At 37.2% G+C, this 15,884-nt stretch overlaps 1 pseudogene; it reads right to left on the bottom strand.

Annotated features, from left to right (window-relative positions):
* The window catches only part of LOC107843519, an 18,617-nt pseudogene extending 3,586 nt beyond the window's left edge, over nucleotides 1-15,031 (bottom strand).
* Nucleotides 15,032-15,884: the final 853 nt, after the last annotated feature.

Genomic DNA, 15,884 nt, shown 5'->3' with positions numbered 1-15,884 from the left:
AGTCAGACGTTTTGAGTAATATGATCAGTGTCAAATTTAGTTCAACCAGTGTTCAGTTGAGAATTCCGTTCTGAGTCTTTCAGTTGGGAGTAGAAACTAGCACTGAGTGAGCTCAAGGATGGGAAATCACCTACTAGTAGAGGGTGTGATTCTTAGAAGCAATCCTTGTACTCCAGAAATACGTAGCCAGCTTAGGTTAAGACATCACACCTGTTAGTTGAGGGTGGATAAGAGACATCATACCTGCTAGATAAGGGTAGATGAGGTAGCTTGACCTGCTAGATGAGGGCTCTACGGTTTTCATTTGAGGACCTGCTAAATGAGGGTCACATAGAGTTGTCTTTACCAGTGGCGCGGTAATGACACCCTTCCAACTGGGGCACGGGTTGGACCCCACCTATGGTCGGTCGGGGCATGTCAGTTAAATGACTACTTCTCATAGTTTCAGTTTCATATTCAGTCTCAATTTCAGAATCAGTCTTCAGAAATCATGACTGTCAGATACAGTCATCTATCATTGTGAGAAACTCAGATAGTTCCATTGATTTATGGGTCATCCCATCAGATAGACTTGGTCTCACATACAGTTATTTGATATTTATTCAGAGATATATTGTCAGAAAGCCTTGATCATAGTATCAAATTTCTATTGAGTATTCTTGTTGTCATATTCAGATATAATCATATTTCTTATCATTGACAAAGCTTCTGAAATCATCTGTTAGAAAGGTTGATCTCTAATCTTGTCAGTTGAAAGGAGTAAGTCCAAGAATTCAGTCATTAATGTAAGCACATCCAGATCCTCAGTTATCTGTATCAGATGAGTCAGTGATTCAGTATCTCAATATCAATAGTGAGTTCAGTCTACAGTAAAGTGGTATCTGAGTTTCAGTATCTAGAGTTACGATAATTTTGTTCATGTTCTGTGCATTCATGTATGTGTTCTCATGCGGCATTTTCATGATTATTCAGTTTAGATATTATGCATGCATGGACCCTTGCATTAGCCTACCCCGTCTACATACTCGGTACATTTTTGTACTGACGCATTTGCGCTATGGTGTTTTATTTGACACCATAGGTTCAGATGCACAGGATCCAATTTATCCTCAGCAGTTTGGTCCCAGTCAGCAGCAGTAGCAGTAGCAGTGAGTCCTCTTCTTTCGAGGACGAGTCTTATTTTACTACTATTATTTCAGACTTAGTTTATTTTCTGTTGATGAATTTAGTTGGGGACATGTCCCATCAACTCCACAGTTCAGATAGTTAGAGGCTTTTCAGACGGATGTATTAGTATTCAGTTTTCAGTTTTGAGTATATATAGACGTGTTGAACCTTATGGCAAGTTTCCATATTTTTTTAGATATTATGTAATGTACAGGTACAGATATCAAAAAAGGATTAGCTTGTAGTCCTTCGGGTCCATAATCACCGTGTGACGTCTCGGGATGGGATCTCGAGGCGTTACATTCCTCTCTGATGGATCCTACAGTGAAATTTTCTGCAAACTCAACCAATCTCATGTCAAATCCCAGACTTTATAGACATCTCATTGGAAAGATCAATTATTTAATTCATACGAGACCAGATCTATGCTTTGTTGTATTGACCCTTAGTCAGTATATGCAGCACCCTAGTCTTGACCATTACAAAGCAGTCTTGAGAATGATCAGTTACTTGAGAACTTACTCAAATCAGGGGATATTCCTTAATTCTTCTTCATCCTTTTCTCTTCATGCCTACTGCGATGCCGACCGGGCTTCTTTTCGGACTACACACCGATCGATTAGTGGGTTTTTCATCAGCTTGGATGGTTTACCAATTTCTTGGAAATCAAAGAAGCAATCCTCTGTTTCTTTTTCATCCGCAGAATAAGAATATCGCTAAATGTGATGATTGGTTTCTGAATTGACTTGGTTAACGAGATTACTCACCGATCTAATAATCCCTCCACCAATTCCTGTTCCAATTTACTCTGACAGTCAAGCAGCCTTATATATAGCTTGAAATCTAGTTTTCCATGAGCGAACGTGGTACAAGAATGACCAAGGAAGACATAAAAATCACATATCAAAACAGTCCACCAGTCAAGAAATCGTGGACCTTTTTTATGACCACACTCGGATTCAAGAACAACGACAAGAACACAAGAGAATAAGGTATTTAACACCTATTGGCAGACAACAATCCCAAACTATATTAACAATAATAGGATGAAGAACAACAACATTATAACAACAAGAACAATACGGGTTACAATATAAGACACTACCAATGGTTACAACAAAATAAAAATAGAAAGATAGACAAATGGATGGTATAATCCTAAGAACCTAAAAGGTTATTCCACTCTTGAACCCTTAACATTACACACAATTATCACCTATCTCTTACAATTGACACAAGAAAGGCATCCACCGCCCAAGCACCAACGTATCAAGAAAAATGCAACACACAAATGATTCCATACTTGTGCAATGCCCTAGTTTCGATTAGACTCTCTCTAACTCTAAGAGAAGTGTTCTTTCAATAATAATAATCAACTAAATAACTAGAAAACCTATAATGTTCTACTTATATTACATTACAAAATAAGAGACAAAAAACTAAAGGGCCCTTTCATTAATGGTATCCAAACCGTTCATTGAGTGCACTTTAGGGGCGAGTTTGGGCCTTCTTCACACGTGGGCTTGTGCAGCCTTTTAGGTGATAGTTAAAAATTCTCAAAAAGTGTCTAAGATCATGATCGTACTTGTATCATCCTATCCATCTTGAGATGAATTTGCCCTTAAATTCACGACCTCGCCTCTTTTACAATGGCAATTCGCAATCTCCTTCACACGGCCACACATCTTCTACATCTTCCTCGCCTTGCATTTTAACCTTTTCTTGCTATCCATATTGAGGATTTCCAACAACCTTAGCCTATTCAATTACTACTTCTTCCCCAAGATAGTACAATTTTCTCTCTCTTAGGATCACGTTCCTCCGGTTTGGGTACTCACTAGCCTTGTGCCCCCACCCTTAGGATTTGAAGCATTTAAATCCCTTGGAATTGGAAGTGAAAATTGGTTTACCTTCATACCTAGTGGACTATTTTGAGGCAGCCTTGGTGCTCTTGGTTTGGACAACCATAATGATCTCTCTTTAAGCTTCCTTTCAACCTTCAATGCTGGAAGATGCCATCAATGGTGTCGAACTTATGAAGTGTCATGCGAGTGGAGATGTTCTTGTTCAACCCGACTTTGAAGCACACGATGTCATGACTCACTTGTTCTCCCCGGTGATCTAGTTTCAACTTGGAATTCGTCGTAGTAAGCCATGACACTCTTGCTCCCTTGCCTTAAATTGTACAATTTGGCAAGGAGCTCATATCTATGTCTCAGGTAAGTATCTTTACCGCATAAGGTTCTTCAACCGAAACCAAGGAGGAGATTGTCCCCCAATCATCTCATTCTCAAACCGTTTAACATACTCCCACCATGTATTAGCATACCATTCGAAGTGAGCTATAGCTTAGCAACTTTTCTTTTCTTTAGTAAGATCATTAAGTTTGAAGATCTTATCACAAGACGACTCCCATGCAAGGTATTTCAGGACCACTCTCACCTTTGAAAACGGGAAGGCTCACTTTGATGGAATTGAGACCTACATCTCGGTTTGGATGGCCATTTCTCACCTCTCGGCCTAACTCTCCATGTCTACCTCTCATTTTTTCCCTCAAGTAAACATCATTATACAGCCTATAACCATCATATTATCCTCCCCTACCATAGCTCTCAACATGGATGGGTCTATTTGGGTTAAGTGGAGCTTGTAGTGACGGGATTGTATTTGGATAATGAGGTCTTTGGCCAAGTGGAGTTTGGATGAGAGGGTTCGGGTTTGGTGGTGATATTTGGGCTCCAAGTCCTTCTTATTGGACTTGGTGAAGTGGAAGATGGTTTGGTCTATCTTATTCTCCGCTTCGGGAGTAAAGATTAGTTGGATTTGTGGCAATTGGTGGATATAACATTTGGTGCAAGGTCTCGGGAGTATTAGTTGGGGAATTGTTTTGAGGGGTAGAAGGTCGACTCATTTGTTTTTCCACACGTTCTAATCTCCCACTCATTAATGCCACATTTGTATCTAATTTCTCAAGGCCCACATTCAACCTAACCACATCTCGGGACATAGTTTTAAGGCGAGCCAAAATGAGATTGATGGCATTATTGTCCATTGTTTGAGCATTTGAAGCCTCGGGTTCCATTGTGGTTGTACCGAAAATAATCCTTCAAGTTACGGTCCAACAAGACACCCAATCAGTCCACAACGTCACACATAATAATACAATACAAATCCTACAAAATAAAACACATGTTAGTTCTAAACAACCTCTCACAATGAGATCCCACCTTCAAGTTTCTTCAAACTCAAGCTCAACAATGGTGGATGGCTCAAATAACCTCCAATTTAGCTCAAATTTTAACCCTACACTCCTATAGTGTTAGAGAACACAAATCTAATACTAAAAACATAAGAAAAATATAAAATTAAAAACTTAAAATTTGACCTAGGATCAAAAATGGGTTTAGTATCTTTTTAGGGGATTTTCGATTTTGACACTTCTTTTATATTGGGATTTTCAATTTCTAGACTCTAATGGTGTTAGGGAACAAGGATCTAACACTAGAAACACACAAAACACACAAAAATTAAGTTTTTTGAAAGACCCTAAAAACGTGAACAGTAACTTTTTTTCTTTTTTCTTCTTTTTCATTTTTTTTTATTTTTAAGATCACAATCCAAAGATTGATTTTGTTGAAACAAAATTAAACTTTGCTTTGATACCAAATGATACAAGAATAACCAAGGAAGACACAAAAATCACGCATCAAAATAGTTCACTAGTCAAGAAACCGTGGATCTCTTTGCTGACCACACTCAGATTCAAGAACAACAACAAGAACACAAGAGAATAAGGTGTTTAACACCTATCGGCAACCAACAATCCCAAACTATATTAACAATAATAGGATGAAAAACAACAACATTATAACAACAAGAACAATATGGGTTACAATACAAGACACTACCAATGGTTACAACAAAATAAAGATAGAAAGATAGACAAATGGATGGTATAATCCTAAGAACCCAAGAGCTTATTTCACTCTTGAACCCTTAACACTACACACAATTATCACCTATCTCTTACAATTGACACAAGAGAGGCGTCCACCACCCAGCACCAACTTATCAAGAAAAATGCAACACACAAATGATTTCACACTTGTGCAATGCCCTAGTTTCGGTTGAACTCTCTCTCACTCTAAGAGAAGTGTTCTTTCAATAATAATAATCAACTAAAGAACTAGAAACTCTATAATGTTCTAGTTATATTACATTACAAAATAAGAGACCAAAGACTAAAGGACCCTTTCATTAATAGGCTCCAAACCGCTTATTGAGTGCACTTTAAGGGCGGGTTTGGGCCTTCTTCACACTTGGGATTGTGTACCCTTTTAGGTGATCTTCAAAAATACTCAAAATGTGTCCAACGCCATGATCGTACTCGTATCAGAATGAAGCATGTCGAGCTTGACTGCCACTTTGTTCGTCAACAATATCTCTCAGGCTTGATATCCCTCTCTTTTGTTCCATCTAAGGATCAACTCGCTGACATCTTCACCAAATCTCTTACTGGACCTTGTCACCATCAGAATTTGTGCAAGTTGGGTTTCCACTTCTGTCTCCTCCAACTTGAGGGGGGATGTTAGACGAAATAAACATGTGGGCCGAAATAAACATTTTCAGCAGCATGGCCAACTTAGAATAGAAGGTTCCTTTATTTTTAGTACTTTTTTGTTTCATTGTTTAGCTTAAAAGAGAAGATTCTTTAGTTTGCATAAATAAATGTGATTGGCAAGAAATAGACAGAGTGAGAAAATTTCCATACACTGTGTCTTTTTTTTTACACAAAATGATCCCAAGAGAATAACCTCACGATTCACTCGCAAAAGAGGTTCACACGAAGTGTTTTCGAACACTACTCTATCGGATATATACAAAACTAAAAAAAGGCAGCCCGGTGGACTAAATCTACCGCTATGAGCGATGTCCGGGGAAGGGCCCCACCACAAGGGTGTATCATACGTAACTTTACCTTGCATTTCTACCAGAGACTGTTTCCAATGCTTGAACCCATGACCTCCAGATCACATGGAGGCAACTTTACCAGTTACTCCAAGCCTCCCCTTCCGGATATATACAAAACTCTCTATTACAAATTAGAACACTCGATATCAGTTTCTAAGAAAATGGAACAGTTGAAATGAAGAAACAAGACCAATATTTATAAGTTAAGTTCTTGATCCCCAAGTATGATAAAAAGAATAAAAGATTTTATTCTTTGGATCCAAGTTGAAATACCTTGGCTACAAGATTAGCCCTTCGCATATAATTAATTTAGGTCATATTTAACAAATCTCCACCTTGTCCTAAATCTAACTGACGTTGCAATTTTGCTCCACCTCCAAAAAATCCCAATGGGCTTATGTCACAAATTAGTGACGCCAAAATCAGATAAATCTAATGTCAAAAACTGTAGCAACATCTGCAACAGTAGATCCCAACATAGTATATAGAAAACTCCACTTCCAATAGAATCATATGTAGAAGATAAGTCACTATTAGAACACATGATGCAAACAATCTGAATCAACAAGCAGCTCCTTAATAGATTCAAAATTATTCTCAACGAAAGTCTTCCTTAGAGTCATATTAGCTATTGAAACTAACTGATTGAATTCGGTTCTGACACCAAATTGTCAGACTCAGCCAATTCAAAGACCCTCTTACATGGTGTGATATTGTCTACTTTGAGCCAATCCCACAAGGTTTCCCTCAAAAGGCCTTACGCCATTACGAGATCATATACTTTCAGTCTTTTCAGCCACCAGTATGAGACTTTTTTCAGCCACTAAGTATATGTAGTTTTTTAGTCTTTTCAGCCACCAGTATGAGACTTTTTTCAGCCACTAATATGAGAATGTTTTCGCACACCCAACAAATAATAGAAAATGTTTTGATGGGGAGTCACCTGCTTTAGACATTTTGAAGGCTAGGTGTATTGCCAATTTGTTTAGTTGGTCCAACTTGTATCCTGCTGTTAATGCAGAACAACTTCATAACTTTTTTAATCCCTAGTTCTGACTGTGTGTATAGTTAGCCAGAGATTTTCTGTAAACTCAAATACCATGTCTTGTAATTCCTGCATCTTCTTGATGCTGCTATTAATACCACTTACTTTATCAGAAAATTAAAAAAAAAAATTGGGAACATTAACAGTGATGAAGATTGGTAACGTAAAACTTTAGGGAATTACTTTCACTTTCAAAAATATGTATGCAATGTCACACAAAAAAATGTCTCGAGTTTTAGGCTTGGCAAGCCAAACTTGTAGCGAAGATGAAAGTTTGCTTCCACACTTCAAGCATAAATTTTTGCAATTTCTATCACACGTCTGAAGGTGATCTCGAAGTGACTAAACTTCCAAATTAATACACCAAGGCTATCACTTAAATAGTGGTTTGAGAATCGATTATCTGCGCATTTGTCCCCTCGGTTTATGCCGTGTAAATGTTTTTTGCACAACATTTGCAGAATCGAAGAAAATCAATAGAATTGAAGTTGACGAAGTTTTGCTCGAGTACAGAAGACGCACTTAACATGAACTTGGAAGAACTTATTTTGAAAGATGCAAGTTGTGAGTTGAAGTTGAAGACTCGATAATCCTCACTTCATAGTACACCTTGAGATCACTACTGAAATATTTCACTTGAAGTTTAATGGAAACAAAGCAATTACATCCTGCATTACTAATACTAGGAACTGGCGTAAAATCAAGAAAATTCAACATCAATTATTATACATGAAAAATAATTTTATATTATACATGAAAAATAATACTAAAATTATATATACAATTCATTTTTCGGTGAAAGAGGTTCACAAATACCAATGCTAGCACACAACAAACAAAAAGACTAATAATAGCTAGACTTGAATCTCATAATGCAACAGTTTGGCCATTTATCATATGCACAGCCTCAGTGCGTTGTCCTGAATCCATACTTCAAAAGGCAATAAGGTACAAAGAATATTTTCCTTCTTATTATTCCTACTAAAGCTACAAGTTTTACAAACTCCAAATATTACACTACACAAAATTGAGGGGATATACATTTCAAGGCAGAAAAAGAAAACCAGAGCTGCCAAGGTTTAGGCACACTTCTCACCAAGAGAAGGTCGACTTTAAAAAGAAACATCTTCAGCGACCACTGAGCATCAAGAAGAAAGCAGAGGAAGATGCTCTTATCCGTGCCACGACTCTGAGACTCATTCCAAAGAGATGAAGAATTTTTCCCGCTCTTAAAGCAAAGAGCACAGATATGGCACCATTGGAGAGTCCTACCAACAAATATACTGAAAAAGAGAACTAACTCTCTTAGTATGACCACGGAATAACAGAAAATTTTGAAAAATGAGCTAGGTAAAGATACTGACTATAATGATTATAGTTTCTATCATATTGTCTGACATGATAGATCATTGTGGTTACTGACAGCACCACCTGTAGGAAGACCCACAACTTTTGTATTGAGATCATACGTTGACAATACATTTTTCTGCATAAAAAAGGGCAAGATGAAAAAGAGAAACAAGTGACGAATATCTCCAATAGGAGATTTTCTAGAAGCACGGGTATAATAAATTAATCAAAGTTATCCATATGCAATACGGTAAGGCATTCTTTTTAAATAGTCACACGTTCTTTCCTTGATACGTAAAGGGAGGGATGAGTGAGGGGAAAGCTAGGTTATGCAACTTTCCTGGGTTTGAGCCCTCTACCTACATATTGTAAGGTAAGCGTGTCATCACGTAAGCTGGCCCTCAACCCCCGAATCCTGGCATTGGATTGTTTTGACACATGATCTAACTAGATTAAGAGCAAGCATTTACAAGTAGCAATCAATATTTTGTGTTTGATTCATCAATAGCATTCCATCCATTTGAACTACCTCCAATAGTCCTTTTAGAACTTGAAGAGATATAATAGCTGTTGAACAGCAGACGCAGAATCCAAATCGATTTTTTATGGTAATAAAACAGTTTTCCCCCTCTCAAATCTTAATGGGAGGTGGGCTAATATTTCAATGTTGAAAACTAATGGACAATGGTGTGAAGATTCCAGATTGCTGTAGGATCATGCGAAGGACAAAAGTTCTTTACATGGCCAGGGTAGCTGGTGCTGATGCAAATATTTAGTATTGGACACAAGCTGACAGATAACGACAGCAATTTCCTTATAAAACCAACCCTTTTGCCTAAGTTAAGGATGGGAAATGCATATAGGGACTCAACAGCCCAGGACCCAATGAATTTCAAGCGCTTTTTCTAACATACTGGAAAGCAGCAAATTTACAATAATAACAGCATATCTAGTGTAATCCCATAAATGGGATCTGCGGAGGGTAGAGTGTTGTAGACCTTAACCCTGCCTTGGAGGCAAGAAGAAGCTGTTTCCTATACACCCTCGACTCGGAATATAATGTAACAAAGAATGATATATTCAGGTTCGGGAATTTAGACCAGGAGGTAAACTGAGGGATGGAGAAATTTTGTCATATGACACACTAGGACGATAGCCGCCTCATAGGATAGGTAATCTGGTTAACATCTACGCAAGACCACATGAGAACACTGGCTGAGATAAACTCTGTTCTTGTCCTGCCTTTCAATCATTTATACACAAATGTGATGAATATCTGAAATGAATAAAGATTCTCATCTTCATGTAAAAGCTTGCTTTAAATGAAACAAGAAAAATAAAAAAGTAGGCTACATCGATGAAAACATTCATTCAGGGTATAGTGAAAGGAGCACACTCACAATGGGCTCAAAGTCAGGACTAGCCAAGTTCATTGTAAGGTTTCGCATCAACAACAAAACCTGCAAGTCCAGAGAAAACAGATGAGCATAATTCACGAATCCACCAATTAAATTTCTACAAGGCAAGATAGAAGAAATTAAAATAGGGAAGGTGAGAGGGGAAAGGAATACATCGACACATTCCTCTAGATGTTGAAACAAATATCTGGCTGAACATAATTGAAGTAAAAGGTCCCCTATCTAGAGTTCATATATATTGTTCACAGATACTAACATTTCTTCTTCTTCTTTCGGCTTGTTTAGAAAGTGTTACAATAAAAAAATGTAATGCAGCCTAACTAAATTCAGTGATGATCCTACCCTTTGATATCTGTTCCCTCTATTGCTTGATGGCGAGAATTCTGCCCAATTGCAACTTAAGATTTCAGAAAAATGAATTCATGTACAAAACCAACAACAAACACATTATGGAAATAATTACATCATCTTTACATAGCAGAAGCATTGAAATCATCGTATGTTCCTATTCTCAACAAAAGAAAAAAAAAACATTGAAATCAACCGATACTGAGAGCATTTTACAAGCTGTTTTCTCTTCTTCCAAGTGAGAGTTGATTGCTTAAAAAAGGAAGAGTGCCATTTGAAAATGTTCTAGCACAGATATTATTTCAAATATATGTTCACTAATCTTCCAGCCAGCCAGCTGCTGGAGGTTCATCCAGCACGCCGAGTGCAAATGGAAGTAATAATCAATCAAAACAACAGCTTATTCTTTAACTAATTTATTCATGGACTTTAGAAAAAGCAGCTCGCATCACATTGATTCTAGGAGTAAATCCTACATAATCTGGATCAATTTACATAAACATGTGAAGAAAATGAAATGTTTAATTTACATAGGTCCAAAACTCACAGTTTCAAAATTAATAGGGTCCATCTCCTTCAGTTTCTGTACATGACCTCTAGTGTCCGGGTCAAAGACACTCCCAATAAAGTTATAGACTTCTGCAAAGTCGGGTATGCCTGTAATGGGAGAACAGGAACACACTTTCATTCAATACAGACAAAACACTTAAAATCAAAATAAGTAAGACAGCTATCAACATAGAAAAGCTAAAATTCCCTCCACGATGAAGCAAAGATAGAGAGAAACGAAAAGGGAAAACGTAAGTTGGTATGAGAAAAAATTATAAGCAAGGAAGCTCCAAAACCCCACCCCCATCCTTTTCCTTTCTTAAAAGGGGGTGGAATCAATATAAATGGATACTATGATTTCAGTATCTGAAAATGATGTAAGCTTATGAAAATTCTAAAATACAATTTGCTTTATCATTTCTCTCTCAAACAAAAAAGAGAAAAAGAATTCGAAGAAAAGCTTCTCAAATAGAAAATTGGAGGAAAGAGAACCAATACCATAAGGTGTACATACCACCATGAATTGATATGTGGTACCAAATAAAGAGGTTGGACAAGTGGATAACTAAGAACGAAAAAGCTATATCACACACATGCTGAATTGAGAAACCTTATGACATAATAGGCGAAATGTATGGAGACCATATATAATGTTCAACTCAAGCAATGAGTTGCAAGGCTAAGTTCGAAAATATAAGCTAGAGAACCTTACCGTGAGGAACAGAACCTAGTTTGCTCTGCTCTGGTAGTTCAGAATTCGGCGCCACTCTGTTGGAACCTCTAATGCCACTGATGCTGCTGTTACCAATCAATGTAGCTCCCTTTGATCCAATATCAACTGAATCAGTAATGTGTACATTGAAATAAGTGCAGAAAAATCCCTCAACAAGAAAGAAGATTTACAATGTATGCAGATAAAGTGACATGTTACCGTCAGTTACGCACCCTGAATTCTTTGAAGATGGTCTTCGTCCTGTTATGACATTACTCCGCCTGTTGGAGAATTTATAAGTACAGAAGTGTCATCCCGTGATGGATATCCAGGTGGAAGGGAATTCATTGAAGAAGGGTAACCCATGGATGCTTGCAACGGTACCAATACTACTCAAAAGTAGTTCCAAGAAAAAAGCAAGAAGCTATATGAGAAATTGGAAACTACCAAATTAGGCATAAGACAACTTTGAAAATGCAAACCAACCATTTTTTGGTGCCTTCTGTGGATATGGATGAGCTGCTTTACGCTTGGGCCGAGGTGGTGGCACGTGTGCTATTGAACCATTCTTCTGGACCTTCAAGAAGTATTTTTGGGCATGACTGAGAATCTGCAACCAAGAATATTACGCAAATGTTTCGTATAAAGAGATTTTCCATGTGGACATATGTAATATACTCTTAACACATCATTATGTTATGCAAAGTGCTCTGAACCAAAAGAAAATGAAAGGAATTCATGAAAAGTTCCCCAAATTGAACAATAAAAAGGGACTAATAGAAATACTAAAATCGCGCACATAAGCACATGCCCAAATAAATTCCCATTGAATAAGTCACCTCTAGATTATATATCAGGTATGTGTAAACGCATGTCACACACCAACAATTAACTCCAAAGAGCTTAAAGTTGTAAGGAAATATTTACAAATGTACCTGGCAATGTACAATACGCATTAAGTAAATAGAACCATACCCAAACGCCTGACTAGTGAAATGATATCCAAAGAGAATCTGTAATTGTCTGTCGTGTACATGATTATGATTGAGTCAATCACATATAATTATTAGTATTAAGTAAGTGGTGAAATACAATATGCTCCACCACAATATAACAAATACATATAATAAAACAGAAGTAGCAAATTCTCTATCATTAACTACAAACACAAAGCAAGAAAAACAAGCCTTTGAAACTTCATCAGAAAAATGAAACAGAAGTGAATTCATACCTGAATTACTGTCTTTGAGCCTACGAAATCCTCAATTTTCTTCCAATCACGGTCGAACCTGAGCTAACGAAATGAAGAAGAAATAACAAAGCTTCAGAAAGTGCATTTTTTTCTCTGAACTGCGATTATAAACGATGCAGTTACCGTCAAGATCGTGAAAACATACAAACAATTTGTAACACAAAGGAGCTAAATCAAAATCAATTTGTAGTCAATGCTAGAACAGATCAACTATAGAGCTTTCTACATTTCTTCTCATGTAAGAGAGAATAAAAAGAGATGAAAAAGTTTTACTTGGCTCACAACACCGAAAAAGGGTAGTCCAGTGCACTAAAGCTGATGCTATGTGAGACAGGGGCGTTCTATTTTTCGCAACACCGCTGCTTGGCAGTCGCGCATTCACAGCACAACTTCAGCCACAACACACACAATGCTCAGTCTAAGCAATTAGACACAAATGCAGAAACGTAAAGCACTCAATAGTTTACAGAAACCGCGTCCCCAACCTTTATATTTCTCTCAGAATTACAAAGGAAGTGTCACAAGAAATTTTCAAAGGCATACACTCAACACACACTGTTTCTGGATGCCTTTACAATTTCCTGCAGCACATTTAAATACTGCACAAGCAGTTATAGCAGTTGCAACTTAGGACAAATGGCAACCTGTCATTGGACAAGGCTGCATGCTCCTCACATGACATAGCAAAACTGATCTAACCACTATCTGAAAATACACATGTTACAACATTCAAAATTCAAATACAACAACTATCCCATGTAACTAGCACATGGGCAGCTTTGCCCTTCTAGTTAATTTTGCCAATGCTAACACTTAGTCATTTTTCAGCTTCTCAGCACTTAGTCTTTCCGTCTTTGCCTTGTCAAGCATCTCAGCCATGCCTCGCCTTGCCAGCATCATGCCTTGCCAATGTCATGTCTGCGCCTGTGCCTACGCCATGCCATTGCTTGCTCCATGAAGCTGTCTTAGCCATGTTACAGCTTAGGCCACGCCAATGCCTATGCTGCGACTCCGCCTCGATCATGCCTGCGTCCAAGTCTGCGTCCATGCCTGTGCCATGCCATCGCCTGCGCCTCGCCAGTGTCGATGTCATGCCAGTGCCATGCCATATTACTACTGCACGCATGCCCTCGCAGGTGCCATGCGGCTGTCATTGCCTCAAGTGCCCAAGGCAGCCTTGCCATCACTCTAGCATACCTTGGTCTAATACATTGCTTGCCTTTGACACATGACAAGGCCAATGTGCACCTTGATATGGAACACTATGCAAGGGATCTTACCCGGACCACAAAGGTCTATACACAGTCTTACCCTACATTTCTATAAGAGGTTGCCTCCTGGTCACATGGCAACAACTTTACCGATTACTCCAAGGCTCCCCTTTGCTCACAACACCGGAATAACTCCCAAAAATCTACCTTTAAATGCTTCAATTGAGCACAAACCTATAATTACAAATAGATGCATATCTTACAATAACTATAGGACACTCTCTGTTTCAGTCTGTTTGACTTGATTCAGAGTACGAAAAAATCACACTAACTAATGTTCCATGTGAATTCGGACATAAAATCTTCAAATTTAAGAGAGTTAAGAGTCCAAAACACACTTAGAGTACCGTTTTCTCGAGTTTCATACTTGAACTGTCAAGTCAACTATTTATCAAAACACACCTGAACTATCAATTTTTCTCTTTCCTAGCTGCAGATGGTAATAACTAATAATTGATGGTGATAGTTAAGATAGAAAAGCTGCACACTTGATAATTCATACATGAAACTCAGGAAAATTGGGATATTTTAGTGTGTTTTTCATATGAACTCATTGAAATTAAAATTTACATAATTAGAAACTGTATAAAGGTACTATAAGTTACATATTGATCAAGTATTTTTAAAAGTATGATCATAAGACAAACAAATCGAAACTGAGTGACTAATTCAAAACCAACAAGCAACTGAATCGACATGTGTTGAGAAAAGAAGAAAAAGAGAAGAAGGAAGGGACATAACAGTTGAAGAGCTTCAAGGAACTTGTCATGTTCTTCTTCAGTCCAGCTTTCTCTTGATTTTGTTATTGTATAAGGTTCCTAACCTTCTTACCGGATGCGTCGGTGGGAGTTGAACTGTTGTTGGCCATTGATGATGAACAAGCATTTGTTGAGCTTGAATTCATAGTGTTTCAAAACCATTCATTTGACTTGTGTGGAGCAAAATATAGACACAGTGGGGTGGGTATTTTAGGCGGGGTGTGGGGACATGTGCGGGAAAATCAATTAATCGGTTGATCTAGCGATGCTGATTTAATCGGGATGTTGGTGGGGCCCTTGACTTCAAATAAACTTTTCAAATTTAGGGTGTGTTTGGTATTTTTCATGAAAAATGTTTTCCTAGAAAAAGATTTTCTGAAAAATAAATTGATTTTCTACTTATTTTCTCACGTTTGGTTGATGAGTGAAAAGTACTTTTTGAAAAATATTTTATGGTATTTGATTAGTGAGTAAAAGATATTTTTCTAAAAATATTTTTTAGAAAAATATCTTCTAGTGTTTGATTGGTGAGTGAAAAATATTTTTTAGAAAATATTACTAACTGTTAACTTGTATATTAGTGTCTCTAGCAACTCAATAATTTGTAAGAACTAATTTAAGTATGGCAAATAATATCAATATCGAATATTAAAATATTACAATCACTAAATTTAATCAACTACTAATTAGCAAATATAGAAGATATTTTTCAACATTTTGTTAGGACAATCTCAAGATATTAAAATTAATAGAAATACAACGGAACGACAAGCTTATTCAACCTTGTGAAATAAGCTACATCGATAACAAAATGAAATATACAATTAGCAAAAGTAATATAGGTAAGTCTTCCTCTATGCATATGGAAATAACAATATATTCAACGAGCATTAAAAAAGAAAAAAATTTGGGATTTACTATTTTTTATTTCAAGCAATGAAAAATTGAAGTAAAGCACAATGAAATTTTTTTTTCGAGTAATGTAAATTTTTTTTTAGAAATGTGAATGTTAGTGTTGATGGGGTGGGAAAAGGGGTGGGGAT

The sequence above is a fragment of the Capsicum annuum genome, chromosome 10 (genome assembly GCF_002878395.1).
Source record: "Capsicum annuum cultivar UCD-10X-F1 chromosome 10, UCD10Xv1.1, whole genome shotgun sequence".
Taxonomy (NCBI): domain Eukaryota; kingdom Viridiplantae; phylum Streptophyta; class Magnoliopsida; order Solanales; family Solanaceae; genus Capsicum; species Capsicum annuum.
This window is presented reverse-complemented; position numbering and strand designations above follow the sequence as displayed.